Source organism: Equus asinus, chromosome 7, assembly GCF_041296235.1.
Source record: "Equus asinus isolate D_3611 breed Donkey chromosome 7, EquAss-T2T_v2, whole genome shotgun sequence".
In the NCBI taxonomy this organism is placed as follows: Eukaryota; Metazoa; Chordata; class Mammalia; order Perissodactyla; family Equidae; genus Equus; species Equus asinus.
Window position 1 is genome coordinate 465,489 of NC_091796.1, and position 15,639 is coordinate 481,127.

Sequence of the window (15,639 nt, forward strand, 5' to 3'; positions counted from 1 at the left end):
ACAAACACCTCCCCCATGTTTGCTCCTCAGCCACCGTGCTCCTGAGATGAGACCAGTGGGGGAGACAGCCCCGTGGAGGATGAGGTTGGCTGGATTGTGGCCTCGGGAACCCACAGACAAGGATGGGAGGGCTGGTAGACAGCGGACTAGGTTCTCTGGGGGACCCCAAATTCATTATTTTGCAGCCACCCCCAGTCTCCTAACTTAGAACTCCTCAGGGGAGTGCCCACACTCATGAAGCCCGGTTTATCCTTCTGGGCCTTTCCCCAAAGTTCTGCTTTCCTTCCCATTGTTTATCTAATCTCTGAGGAAATCAGTATTTTGGGGGTAACCATATATTAAGATTCTTTAAATGCGATGGTTTAATTTAAAAAGACAGCCTCCAGTTTTCTTTTAGTGGCGGTGCGGAGCGCCTGTGAAGGCAAATTTCTTACCCTTGGTCTGTTTTCCTGTGTGGGTCCCATCCTGGGTGTCCCTTTTCAAGTGGAGCTGTCTCACAGGGCCTCTGCCAGTGCTCTTCAACCCCTGAAATGACACGTTAAATTCCTCTGTTAGGGCCTGGCTTCTTGACCTTGGTTGGGTACTGAACTTCTTAGAGAATCCAATAAACACAATTCATCGCCTTATAAAATACACATAATCACACATAGAAAATCTTGGGTCAGTCTGGGGTTTTATGGATCCTCTAGAAGCTATGATGGCCAGATGAACACACAGATCCCAGGTTAAGAGCTTCTATTTCAGGAGGAATATTTATATTCACTCCAATTACCAATTAAATTACATCATGATAGTTTTTGTACCTTTTCTCCAAACAACATTCTGACTCTTGTCTATAAAATTTATAGAATCTCTTAAGTGCAGGGTTTTGACAAGACAAATGAAAACATAATAGTTTTCAGCATTTCTTCCTTTTTCTTATCTCCTCTGTCTCCAATTAGCAAATTAGACAGCTACCCAGGGCAGTGCCCTATAAAATGTGAGAACTATTACCTCGAGGCTCATACACAAGGCCCTCACCCCACTTTTGCTGTTTTGGGAAAAGGGTTCTTTCTGGAGACCAACCTGTGTCCCGTGTTCTCATCCCACCCATCTGAAGGATCCTCCCGAAAGTCCTCCCTAATTAGTCCCGTTTCCTGCCTTTCTAATCAGCATATAAACAATACATCCATCCTGGCCAGCCAGCCCATTTCTCACTCCCTCTTGGCAACCTCTTCTCAATGAGAGTCTCCATTCCCACCGCCTCCCCCACGCCCCCACCGCCATGTACTCTCACTGTGATCTGCACCACCTCCCACCCAAGTCTTCTGTCCTAAAAGCACTTGGCCTTTACCAGGTGACGGGACAGCCCATCCTTCTGGAGCCCTGTCATCTCCGCTCAGCTGTCCTGGTCCCTTCACCTTTTCCTGATTCTCCGTCTAAGGCCTGATTGCTTCCAACTTCCTCCAGGGCATCTCTGAGCAATGCATGCCCTGGAGTCAGCTCCCCAGGCCCAGAGCTGTCTCCCAACCACCCACCCCCCCTTAAATGAGATACTCCTGTCTCAATGGAGTTCCTGGAGCAGCAGTCCAAGAGTCTCTGGGACTTAGCCCACCTGCTCACACTCCATTAGGATCCCAGAGTCCTGCAGAACACAGGTGGGCCACATATCCCCTCCAGGTGACCTCAATGTGGCCCTCACTGAGGCCCTAGGTTTTGTTAACTGATTGACAGACATACAATCATATAGGGTCGGCCTGGGTCTCTTGAGTATAATCCTGTAAGAGGGGTCCTCGGTCTCTCACCTACCCTTCTGTTAGGGTCAGTCTGGATCTCTCACCTGCAGTCCCATCAGAGGGGCCTGGGTCTCCACATCTACCTTCCTGTTCAAAGGGCCTCTGTGTCTCACCTACAATCCTTTTAGGGTCAAACTGGGTCTCTCACCTGCAATCGGCTGAGAGTTTGTAGATTCTCATCAGGCACACCCTCATATATTTAAGTACATCTCTCTGTGGCTTTCCGCCTAAGGTTTTTAAGGAGAATATTATGTTCCAGTACAATTGTAACTGCTAAATCTGTTTCAATGTATAGGCAAGAGGATTATAAATAGTACATTTGTATGCAAATATACTGTCAAATCCATTTTCTTTTCTCTGAACTAGCTATTTACATAAGTATTTTTGCTTCTGGAGCCCAGAGAAGAGAGATTTCCATCCAACCCACCACACTCTATTTAAGTGCTCGGGCTGTGCAGTGGCTGGTGGATAATGGAGGCACCCCTCTGCGTACTGCGGTTTCGAGGCCTGGAGTTTGCAGGAGACATAAACCAGGAAGGAGGGGTAACACTCCCGGGAGTTCTGTCTCTCCTTCCAGCACTTCCCAAATCCATCCTGAGCATCTCTCGCCTCTGATGGTCTCTGGGAGGTAGTGGATGTTCCCTCAGTTTGTCAAGGGACCCCAGGGTGGGGGCCTCAGCAGGCTTGCCCACGCCCTCATCAATTTCTAACACGGTGATGGAGATACATACAACCCACACACAGAAGACTCCTTAACCGCCTAAGTAATTCTGAAGACAGAGAAGTTAGAGAGCTGTCATGCTAAGCTACCAAGTCCCCCGCTGGTGAGGGCTGAGCTCTCTTTGGACTGGGACGCCTTCTGGACTTGAGATGCCGTGGCTCTGGCCCAGACTGGCCCTGGGCGCCCACAGTGAGCAGACATTTCTACAGGACAGAGCAGGCTGGAACTGCAAGGTATGTAAGGGAGACTTGGTTTGAAATTCTCGAAGATTCCAGTAGTTTTCCCTTCCCCTCCTCTGCCCATCGTGCAGGGGGTGAGGGAGTGCGTCCCTCACGAACCAGTATCCCTGGTACCTGAGAGGTGAGTGGGCTGCAATTGGAGGGCACAGGGGCAGACCAGCCACCAGTCTCTTCCATGTTCCAGCTCCATGACCTCCTGGGGCTCTCTGCTGAGCCTAAAGTCAGGGGTCCCCAGGCTAGTCTCCAGAAGGAGGCCTGAGACTTCCACTGTATCCCCCTAAAAGACCAGCAGAGGCCAACTCGGGCCCCGGCCGGCCCCAGTGAGGGCAGGCCAGCTTCCTCGCAGGCACCACAGAGCCAATCTGTTACCCGAACAGAAAGTGAGCATGAGCCAAAGCAGCTTTTCCAGATAATTGAATTTTTACTTTTTAATCATGACATTTCTTAATTGGTAATTTCTTTTTCAAATCAATTTTATTAAACAAGTGATTAATCATTCCCATACCTTCTGAAACAGAATGTAATGCATGTAATTTAACTTTCCATGATGAACTGCATGCATAATTGTGAATTAATCACACCGTACTATCAACAACACAGACGTGGAATAATAGGCAGAATAGGCAGACCGTTGGAGACCCTGGGGCTCAATTTCTCCAAGAAGACCCTGATCTCAGTCTCATTTCTATGTAGCTGTAACTTCCTCACACGGGAAGTAGCGTGCCTCCAGGATACCTGGGGCTGCCAACTTTCTGCAAAATAAGTCTTCAGTTGAAATCTGAAGCAACTACGTCCACGTGAAGACCTCATGCTCCAGAAATTCTCTCTTTCAGTTTGACTACAGCATTCTTGGGGTTTCCCAGAGCAACAGAACTCCCTGACATTCCTGCTCCCGACACCGACACCGTACCCACTTCCTCGCCAGCTCACCTCCTGCCTCTCCACCAGGCTTGGTGCAGACACTTGGGACAAAAGTCCTAACCTTCCTGAGGATTTACTCACAAACCTACAACTTCCCCTTCATGGCCAGCGTCTTTTACTGCAGACGTCCTCTTCAAGTCTAGGGGCATGACATGGCCTTTGAAAGAAAAAGCAGGTTACAGAAGAGCACAGACCAGGTGATTGTGTTTGTACACAGCATTTCTCTCTCTGTGGGTAGATGGATGCATGAAGAAACTTCCAGAAGGAAAGTCATCAACAGGTTGACAGTACATAGGTATGTGCAGTGGAATTTTAGGTGATTTCTATTTTCTTTGTTGAGTTTTTCTCTCTTTTTTTTTTAACACAAAAGATACAAGTAATTTTAGTAACTAGAAAAAGGAATAAAACTATTCTAATTTTAGGGGGGAAATCACATCTTTTAGTTTTTTATATGATGAAACTGAAGTCCCATGAGATACAGTATGATACATTGACCTTTGTGTTGGATCCTTGTTGGCATTTAATAGCCTGAGTATTAAAGTTGATGTCAGGGGCCAGCCTGGTGGCACAGCGGTTAAGTGCGCTCGTTCCACTTTGGTGGCCCAGGGTTTGCTGGTTCAGATCCCGGGTGTAGACATGGCACCGCTTGACAAGCCATGCTGTGGTAGGCATCCCACATATACAGTAGAGGAAGATGGGCATGGATGTTAGCTCGGGGCCAGCCTTCCTCAGCAAAAAGAGGAGGATTGGCAGCAGTTAGCTCAGGGCTAATCTTTCTCAAATAAAATAAAATAAAATAAAATAAAACAAAAAAGTTTATGTCGGGGCCGGCTCTGTGGCCAAGTCGTTAAGTTTGCATGCTCCGCTGCGGCGGCCCAGGGTTCGGATCCTGAGTGCGGACATGGCACAGCTCGTCAGGCCACGTTGAGGTGGTGTCCCACATCCCATGACTAGAAGGACCTGCAACTAAGGTATACAACTATGTACGGCGGGGGCGGGGTGGGGGGGGGGGTTAGGATTGGGAAATAAAGCAGAAAAAAAAAAAAAAAAAGATTGGCGACAGTTGTTAGTCCAGGTGCCAATCTAAAGAAAAAAAAAAGTTTATGCCAACTGGCAATCAGGGAGTTGGTCAAAACCCCGAGGTCACTAAGCATGCTCTTGTAACTCTCAGGCAATAAAATGCATTTTTGTCCTGGGCAATTCTCTAAGCAACAGTAAAAAGAGCAGAAAAGAGATTTTTGCATATCCACACACCAGTTTATTCTTTGAAAACTGATGATGAACAATATTTTAACGTGTTGCTTTGAAAACAATAATCCTTCAAATCCTAGGATGACAACATTTGCCAATCCTCAAATTTCTTTCTTTTTCCTTTTTTTAACCACAGGATTATATTCAAGAAATTTAACTTTTGAAACAGAAACAATTTTAAAAATCATAAGAGAACTTTGAAGTCTTCTATGCAAATACATCTGAAAACTAGATGACATGGATAATTTCCTCAGGAAACACAGACTACCAAAATTCATCCAATTAGAGTTAGAAGCTTAGGCCAATTTCCATTAAAGAAACCGAGAAAGTTACAAAGGAACGACCCCACAAAAAGTACCAAACCCAGGTAGACTCACAGGACATTGTACCAGACTCAATAAAGACCAAGCAGTCCTGACACCTGCAAATCACTCCAGAGCATTGAAAAGGAAGGGAGCTTCCGAATCCCTTTTATGAAGCAAGTAAACACTGACATTCAAACCAAACACGATCAGTATGAGGAAATAAAACCACAGTCCAATATCATTCTGAATATCAATGCAAAAATTTCAAACAAAATATTATTAAACAGACTCCAATGACTCTTTAAGAAGAAAAAATGCTATGGCAAAGTGGAATTTATTCCAGGAATGCAAGGTAGGTTCAAGAGTAAGAACTCCATTAACATTATTCCCCATAAAAACAAATCAAAGGGGAAAAAATCAAGTGGTTATCTCCATAGATACCAAGAAAGCCTTTGACAAACACTCAAGGTATTGAGAGATATTTTATTAACTCAATAAACTATCATGTTAAGGACAAAGACCAGTCTCTCATTTAATGGAGAAAAATTAGCAGCATTTCCACTCAGATCTGGAAAAAGGGAAGGACACCCACTGTTTCTGACATTGTTCACACTTTCCTAGAGGTGCTAACCAATGCGATTAGGCAAGAAAACCTATTCGAGGCAGAGAGTGGAAAAAAGAAGTAAAACCATCTCTATTTGCAGATGAGATGATAGTACACTCGGAAACCCAGAGAATCAATGACAGAACTTTCATTTATTAAATAAAAGAATTCAGTAAAGTAGCAGGCTGCAAAAGCAATAGCCTTTCCTATATACAAACAATAGATAGAGGCCATGATGATTGAAAAGTTGACTTACTGGCAATAAAAAAGATTAAATATGCAGGAATAAATTTCACAAGGAATGTGTACAATTTTTACAAGGAAAATTTTAAAACACTCTGGGACACAAAAGTAGAGGTGAACAAGAAGAAAGAGGTCCCCTGTTCTTGGACAGGACAACTCAATGTTACAAAGATGTTTTTCGCCTGAAGTTAATTTATAAATTCAATTCCATTAAAAACAGAGCAAGCTATTTGATGGAGTTAGACACATTGATACTAAAGTTCAAATGTGTACAAATAGCCAGGAACACCCTGAAAAAGAAGGACTATGAGGAGAGGACTAATATAGAAAGAACTCTTAAAAACTGAGGGACAAGGGACCAAAACCCTGTAGATAAATGAGAAAAAAAACATGAATGGGCAATTCACAAAAAAGAGATAAAAATGGCCCTCAAATGTATGGGGAAAAAGTTCTAGCACACTCATAATTAGAGAAGTGCAAATTAAAAGAACACTGAGATATCATTTCTCACCCGTGGGACTGGCAAAAATTCAAAAATCCAGGCACATGGTGTGTTGGTCTGGCTGTGAGGAAACAGCACTCGCCCAGGGTGGGGGTGCGCACGGGGCCGGCCTCTGGAGGGAAGGGGCAACACCCAGCCAATTTAGCACGTGCATCCCACCTCCAGGAGTCGACCCTGAAGACACGCAAAAATAGACAGGCACAGGTTACTCAGTGCAGCATGGTTTGTAACTGGAAACCACCCAAACGGCCATGCAGAGGAGAGTGGCTGAATACGTACGGTGGGTCCACACCGTGGGGTGTGCCGCAGCTGCAGAGAGAAAGAGGAAGGTCTCCATGACCTGACAGAGTGGCTCCAGGGTAGACTGTTAGTGAAAACACAAGCTGCAGAGGAGCTCCTAGAGCACGCTGCACTTCGGGGAGGACAGAGGCACACAAAACACACAGGTGTCGCCTGACTGCACAGAGACGTTTAGGAAGCATCAACCAGAAACTAAAGAGACTTGTGGGCCAGGCTGGTGGCATAGTGGTTACATTTGTGCGCTCTGCTTCAGTGGCCTGGGATCCGTGGCTTAGCATCCTGGGTGCGGACATACACACCGCTCATCAAGCCACGCTGCGGCTGCATCCCCACAGAGGAGCTAGGAGGACCTACACCTAGGGTACACAACTATGCACTGGGGCTTTGAGGAGGGGAGAAAAGAGGAAGCTTGGCAATAGATGTTAGGTCAGGGCCAATCTTCCTCACCAAAAAAAGCCTGCAAAAAGAAAAAAAAAAAGAGTCTCACAATCCACTTACAAATCATTTAAAATAAATAAATAAATAAATAAAATGAAGAGATTTGTCCCACACAGGGCTGGAAGGTGGAAGGAAGTGCGGTCCGAAGAGGGTGGCAGGGATGAAGACCAGACAGCCTCCTCTCGGTAGCCTTTTGTGTGGCTCTGACTCTTAGAACCATGGTGGTGTTCCACACTCTGTGCCCACGCCACAAAATAAACCAACACCCAAAGGGATAAATGAAAAACAGTAACGTGAGCAGCACACAGATACCCTCACTGAAGGGTGGGAAGACGAGAACTAGCCCGAGGGGCTGAGGGAAACAGTGTTTGAGGGCATGCTGTGAGGTGGCACACAGAAGGAGCTGTGCATAAGAGGCTGCATCGAGTTAGTAAGTTCTCACAGGCTGAGAACAACATTCTTCTCAAGTGTCACCATCTCGAGAGGCAAAGAAAAACTGGAGAAGCTACAGGCTGCAGGGGACTCAGGAGAAATACAAACCGAATGTGGCACAGGGTCCTGAACAGGGTCCCCGAACACAGAGTAGTGGGAAGGGCTACGACTTAGTTACTGTATAGGACCGATGTTAACTTTCTGGTTTGGATTCTTGTGTAATCGCCGTGTAAGATGTTAGCATGAGGGGGAGCTGGGTGAAAGATACAAGAAAACTCTGTGCTAATTTTGCAGCTTTTCTGTAAGTCTAAAATAGTTCAAATAAAAAGTTTTTTTAAAAAACGTAACTTTTTCTGCTTAAACCCTGGGGCACTGGAATGAAAAGCACCTTGAGTCTGAATGCGACAAGTTTTACTGAAGCCATCACACCCCCTCCCCCAAATGTTAATGCTGGGATGTCCTCACAGGTAAAACATGCTAGAATGTTCAGCCCACTTCTAGAATAGCCATCAAAATCCTAACAGGGCTTTTTGCAGAAATGGAAAAACTCATCCTAAAATTCATATGGAACATCAGAGACTTTAAACAGCCAAAACAATTTTGAAAAAAGAACAAAGTTGGAGGTCTCAAACTTCCCAATTTCAAAACGTGCTACAAAACTACAGTAACCAAGAGTGTGGCCCTGGCATGGACATACCGATCAGAGGAAGGGAATAGAGGCCCAGAAATAAACTCTCACTTCGATGGTCAGTTGATTTTCGACAAGGGAGCTAAGACCATTCAATGTGGAAAAGACAGTCTTGTCAACAAATGGAGTTGGGAAAGCTGGATGTCTACACGCAAAAGGATGAACTTGAACCCTTACCTCACACCCTATACAAAACTTAACTCAAAATGGATCAACGAACTAAGTTTAAGAGGTAAAAGTATAAAACTCTTAGAAAAAAACAGAGTCAAATCTTCATGACCTTGGATTTGGCAATTCTTAGATATGACATGAAAAGGATACATGAGGAAAGAAAAGACAGATCAGTCATACTTCATTAAAATTAGACTTTTGTGCATTGAAGGACACTCTCAACAGAGTGAAAAGACAACCCACAGAATGGGAGAAAATATTTGCAAATCACATATCTGATAAGGATTTAATATTGAGAATATATAAAGAGCTCCTACAACTCAACAACAAAAAGAGAAACAACCCAGTTTAAAAATGGGCAAAGGACTTGAACAGACATTTCTCCAGAGAAGATACACAAATGGCCAACAAGCACATGACAAGGTGACCAAAATCATTAGCCATTGTGGAAATGCAAATCAAAACCACAGTGAGTTTCCACTTCATATCTACTGGGATAACTATAATAAAAAAGACAGACAATAACAAGTGTTGACAAGAATGTGGAGAAACTGGAACCCTGGTACATTGCTGGTGGGAATGTAAAATGGTGCAGCTGCTGAGGAAAACATTCTGACAATTCCTCAAAAAAATAAACATAGAGTTACCATATGAGCCAGCAATTCACTCCTAAGTATATACTCTAAATAACTGAAAGCAAGGACTCCAACAGATAAATGTAAGCCAGTATTCTCAGCAGCATTATTCACGATAGCCAAAAGGTGGGAGTGTCCATCAACAGATGAACAGATAAACAAAATGTGGTCTATACCCACAACGGGATATTTTTTAGCACAGAGAGAAATGAAGTACTGACACCTGCTACAACATGGATGAAACTTGAAAACATTCTGCTAAGTGAAAAAAGCCAGACACAAAAGGACCGATATTCTAGGAAATATCTAGAACAGGCAAATTTGTGCAGGCAGTAAGTATAAGTTCCCAGGGGCTGGAGGGCAGGGTAAGCACACTTATTGCTTAATGTGCACAGGGTTTCCGTCTGGGGTGATGAAAAGGTTTTGCAAGTAGTATTGATGGTTGCATGACATGGTAAGTGTAGTTAATGCCACTGAACGGTACAACTGAACATGGTTAAAATGGCAAATTCTATGTTTTATGTGGTGGACAGCCTCTGGCTCTGGCCAGCCAGCTGTGCCGGCCTGACCGAGTCCTGAGCTGAGCTCCAAGCCCATCTGTACAGCAGAGCAGAGTGATCACGAGATGCCTCATGACTCATGACGGGCATGACGCTCAACCTGTCAGGCCCTGACGCAGCCCAATCAGAGCAGACACTGTGTAGACCACGTGCCCAGTGTGGCGCCGGGTGTGGACAGGCGCCAAGTCCGTCACCGTGATGGGGACGTGTAGGGGGTGCGAGAGGGAGCCCAGGGCTTGGAGCAGCAGCCCTCCCCCTTGGCTTCCAGCTCTGTGACCTGAGCCCCAGCCACACCTATGGGGCCACCTGAAAGGTTCCATGGCTCAGTGAGGCTGTGTGCCAAGTCACAGGGCGGGTGCTCTGCAAGAGCCAGGTCGCAATGCACTGCCCCACGCTGCCATCGGCGGGTTGTGTCCTGGGCCCCTTCCAGGCATCAGCTTGCCCAGCGTCCCTCTGTGGGCTTCTTGCTTGTCCCACGTCCTGTGGGCCTGTGGCCTTGGCCCCCGGCCTCCCCATGTGGCCACGGCTCCTCGCTGGCCTAGAGGACCAAAGGGGAGGAGTCTTGTGCCGGCGCTGCTGCTCCACTGTCCTGTGTGCCCCTCTGCTCCTCTCTTCCTAATTTTCTTTCTTTCACTTCTTGACTATTCACGCATGCCTCAGTTTCTCATTCAATGCACAGAAGGTCGCTGAGCATCTACGCTGGCCAGGCACGTGGCTGGGCCCTGGGCCCCGAGGCTGGACCATGTGTCAGCAGTATGCCCAGCAGCCTGGCCAGGCCTTGGGGCCATGGCTCTTCACAGCTACCTGGGGGGCGGGGGGGGGGGTTGTTTCTAACAGCAAGGGCTGCCAGATGCCCACCTCTGGCTACCCCGAAAGGACACTCAAAGCACCCCGAGCCCAGTGCTTGGAAGGAGGATACCTTCTGGACACTTCTTCCAGGAACTGTGTCTGTCTCGGGCACACGAGTTCCTGCAGGCATGAGCTGACTCCGGCACTGCGGTCTCCCGGAGGCAAGGCCTCCTGCTTGGGAAAGCCCGCCCCAAGTTCTGCTGCGCCACATGGACCCAGTGCGACTCCTCACGCCCCCTCTGAGGGACTCGTGTGCGGCTGCTTTGACTTTCAGGTTTCCGAAAACAAAATTTTTAGGAGAAATGCTGTTTCCTGGCAGCCATGGGAAACCTTCTCCTTTACTCATGGCTGCGACAGGCACAAATGGGCTGAGAGAGTAAAGCCACGTCCTGCCCTGCAGGGTCGTCAGGTCCTGCAGGCGGAGTCACTGCAGCGGCAGGGACTCATGGCGGTGGGGGGGGGGGGTGTCACCGCTCTGGACGTGGGGGAGACCCCCTGCAGAAACAGCAGCATCAGGCGCATATTCTTCTCTAGGAAGTCAGTCCTATGGAGGCACAGGGACATTAGCAGGAAGAAACCTGGCGGAAGTGTCCCAATGGCCATCCCTGCCTCACTGGACGGGTCCATGGGTGACACAGCTGGACGGAGGTGGAGGGGAGGCCCTCACAGCCGAGGCAGCAGGAGGGCGGCTCTGCAGCAGGGGCTCAAGGAAGGGGGTGTGTGTGGACGGGGACGGCACCTAAAAGGGCTGCTGGGTCACCCCTGCTTTACAAGCGGGCTGCAGCCAAGGCCCCAGTCATTGTAAATTTTAAACAACTCCGTTTACAGCAGGATCAAAAAGAATAAAATACTTAGGAATACACCTGACCAGGGAGTGGAAAGACCACTCGCAGAAAACTACAGAAAGTTGCTGGAAGAAATGAAAGAAGACACAAATAATTGGAAACAAGTTCCATGTTCAGGGATGGGCAGACTTGATATTGTTAAGGTGTCTATACTACCCAAGGCGGTCTGTAGATTCGTGCAATCCCTATGAAAACCCCAACGATGTTTTTGCAGAAATAGAAAAGTCCATCCTCAAGTTCACGTGGGACCTTAAGGGCCCTTGAACAGCCAAAACAATCTTGAAAAAGAACAAAGTTGGAGTTCAAAACTACTACAAAACTCTAGTGTCGTACAGTGTGGTAGCAGCATAAAGACAGACATACAGATCAATGGAACAGAATAGAGCCCAGAAATAAACGCTTCCATATATGGTCAAATGATTTTTGACAAAGGAGCCAAAACTGTTCAATGGAGAAAGACAGTCTTTTCAACAAGTGGTTTTGGAAAACTGCACATCCACATGCCAAAGAATGAAGCTGGACCCTCATCTGACACCACACACAGAAATTAACTAAAAATGGATCAAAGACCTGAAACTGTAAAACTCTTAGAGGAAAAGATGCATGACATTGAATTTGGCAATGGTTTCTTGATATGACACCAAAAGCACAAGCAAGAAAAGCAAAAATAGACAAATGGGACTTCATCAATATTAAATAATTTTTCTGCACCAAAGAACACTATCAACAGAGTGAAAAGACAACCCACAGATCAGATTATAAGGAGAAAATATTTTCAAACTATACATCTGATAAAGGATTAATATCTGGAATATATAGAGAATTCCTACAACTCAAAAATAACAAAAAATCCTATTTTAAAGATGGGCAAAGGACTTGAATAGACATTCTTTCAAAGAAGATATACAAATGGCCAACGAGCACATGAAAGAGGTTCTAATATCACTAGCCATGAGGGAAATGCAAATTAAAACCGATGAGTTACCACTTCACACCCATCAGGATGGCTATTATCTAACCTCCTCCCCCAGAAAATAACAAGTGTGGGCCAGAATGTGGAGAAACTGGAGCCTTGGGCACTGGTGATGGGGATAAAAATGGTGCAGCTGCTGTGGAAAACAGTATTGTAGCTCCTCAGAAAATTAGAAATAGAATCACAATATGAGCCAGCAAACCCACGTCCAGGTTTATACCAAAAGAATGGAAAGCAGGGACTCAAACAGACATTTGTACACCATGTTCATTGCAGCATTATTCACAACAGCCAACAGGTGGGAGCTTCCAACAAGAGATGAATGGATAAACAAAATGTGGTATATCCATACAGTAGAATATTATTCAGCCATAAAAGGAAGGAAATTCTGCAAGATCCTACAGCGTGGACGAACTTGGAGGACGTTATCCTGAGTGAAACGAGCCAGTCACAAAAAGACAAATAGTGTATGACTCCACTTACATGAGGTTCTTAGAGCCACCAAAATCGTACAGACAGAAAGCAGGATGGTGGGTGTCAGAAGCTGGGAGAGGGGAGATGGGAGCTATTGTTTAATGGGGACAGAGTCTCAGTTTTATGAGATGAAAAGAGTTATGGGGATGGATGGTGATGGCTGCACAACATTATGAATGTGTTTAATGCCACTGAACTGTATGCTTAAAAATGGTTAAAATGGTAAATTTCGTTATGTGTATTTTGCCACAATACAGAAACCTCCAAAGCCATGTAGTTGCTTAGGCTCTTATCACTGATTAGTTCTTGAGAGCACAAGGATCAGGAAGAAAGTATCGTTTACAGATCCAAACGTGACTCACAGACTCCTTAAGGAATTCTGGCACCTGAGGCTCAGGACCTTCCAGGCCTTGGCCACCAGCTCACACAGGCCAGCCCTCAAGATTCCTAAACTTCCGTTTTCTCTCAATTCAAACGTCCTGCCTCTTAGAAGACTTGTTCAGAATCTCTAGAGCGGGTGACACACGATTCACATTCACAGAGAAATACGCGCGATTCCTGGGGAGAACCACTGGTGTCAGGTGGTGGAGTCGCAAGCAGCGTGCCTGTGCCCCCCAGAAGCTGCATAACCACCCTCCCCAGCGAGCAGGCTGTGCCTTGGTGCACTCACAGACTCGCAGCATCCGAGGGGCGAGGACGGCAGCTGAGTCCACAGCTGACTGCCATGCAGGAGCAGCTGCGCTGTTGCTCCCAGGAGGAAGCTGGGAACTGGGGCCCCTCTCCGAGACTGAAGACTGGACCCAGAGTCAAGAGGAAGGGAGAAGATTCTGAGAGGCCTCCTCATTCACCCTTCCCGCCTGGGCCACCTCCTGGATGAATTAGTCTGCGGAGGAGTCCAGCTCCAGGTCCTCGAGGCTCCCCCTCACCAGCATCCACCTCCCTGGGACCTGCCTGCCTCCCTCCCTCTCCCACCTCTGTCGGCACTGGGTCACATTCCTGCTCTTGGTGAAGCCATGCTCAGAGCTCCACGGGTAACTAGCCCGGGCTGGACACCTGCCCAGGTACTCGTGTCTTAACGTGTTGGAAAGATAAAAAGAACTTCTCCACGACCCCTGCAATCTAACTAATTGGTGACAAGACCATCAGAATCACATTCCTCTGTGATTATTCAGGACAATCCATACAGGATCCCAGGTCAGCAAAGCTACAAAAATGAGACGCCACCAGCGCGTAAGAGCAATCTCCGAGTCACCACTGCCCCGCCTGCTCCTAGCACTGGCTCTTCCCGGCTCAGCAGCCACCACACCTCGTACCAATTACCTCAAGGTTAAAATCTGCCCCTCAGCTCCGGACACCCTGGCCAAGAGAGACTCAAGGGCTTCTGCCCCATCCAGGCTGCTGAAGATCGAGGTTTGTTACTAGTCAGTCGACTACTCTGTGTCCCGGTTCCTGTATCTGTAACACCAGAAGCAAGAACAGCCCCGAGTCACCGTGTGAGAAACCTGGAGGCCATGCACGGGAGGGGCCGTTGTTCAGTTCAGACAGTCCTGTCATTTTAGTACGAACCAAACATCAACTATTCCTACCACGACGAAACGTTACTTTTACATCCTGGTGAACACGTCTACGTGTTCTGAAGAGGGAAACCACACGGTCGCAGGAGGCCAGCGGGGGAAACAGCGTGAGGCGAAGGGGCCCAGCAGTGCACAAACCCTTCTTTCTCAGTCCGACCTCTTCAGGGCCGGGAATGCAGGCAGTCTTGAGCGAGCTCTCAGATTAGGTGGAGCTGGTGTGAAAGCACAGCGGGAAATCCAGTGCACCGGGAAAGAGGGCTGCCACATGACAGTCTCCCTGGAATGAACTGGTGTCATTTAATTTTTATATAATTTGACTTTAACAGTCAGAGTTCCAAAAATAAATACTTATATCACTTGTTTCAGGAACATATTCTCTGCCGTTCAAATAGTTTCCTAGCTTACTAATGCACGTTTGTTATGGAAAGTGTGGGGACCCGGCACAGGAGGCGGGGACGGCAGTAACCTCAGGGAGCCTCGCCAAGGCTGTCCGCTTCTGCTTCTTGAGACCCTGGAATCCAGGAGCATCGCGTGGCGGAGGATGGCTGCGCCACTGCACTGTGCTCCCCGCCATGGCCTCCTCACACTGGGGGTCTCACGCAGCGGTTTCTGTCTGCACCTTCCTCGAGATGATGGGGCAGCTCGTCTTACCCTCTTATCTGACCTCAAGGTCCTCCTTCAGGGTTGCCTGATGTGGATCTCGGGTGGGAGAGCAAACTGTGGCCCACGCACTCACGCTTCCCGACTGGGACAATGTTCTGCCACTGCAGTGTCTGCGGCAGGTCAAGTCTGTCCGGTGGGGGGGCCGCGAGCAGGTTGCTTCAAGTAGGCACAGTGAGGGGGGCGAGACGAGCTGCAGTGCCTGCCCCCACCCCACACACCGTCCTTGGAAAGCACGCATGTCCTGCCTGCTGACGGTTTCACAGCAACCCTCCCCGACCAGGCCTTTCAACGGGTCAAAAGCCGTGCACTGAAGGAAGGGGTGCTCAGGGCCAAGAACAAGGCACTTGCGAGCAGAGAAGGTGCTGTGGGCAAAGGAACACAGTCCAGGATCCTGCAGGGGAGGCAGCGGGCAGCCCTCTGTGCCATCAGTGGGGGCCGGGGGTGCTGACAGGGAAAGAGAGAGCAGGGCATCCTGG

The 15,639-nt window shown here is 47.6% G+C and overlaps 1 protein-coding gene across 8 annotated transcripts in view; it reads right to left on the minus strand.

The window, feature by feature from the left end:
* KCNG2 (potassium voltage-gated channel modifier subfamily G member 2) overlaps positions 1 to 15,639 on the minus strand; it is an 87,437-nt gene that overhangs the window by 61,286 nt on the left and 10,512 nt on the right. For all 8 annotated transcript variants that reach the window (XM_070512806.1, XM_044744007.2, XM_070512805.1 and 5 more), the window contains exon 2: positions 435 to 525. The gene's annotated coding sequence lies outside the window, so the exon portion shown is untranslated. The remainder of the gene's footprint in view (positions 1 to 434; positions 526 to 15,639) is intronic.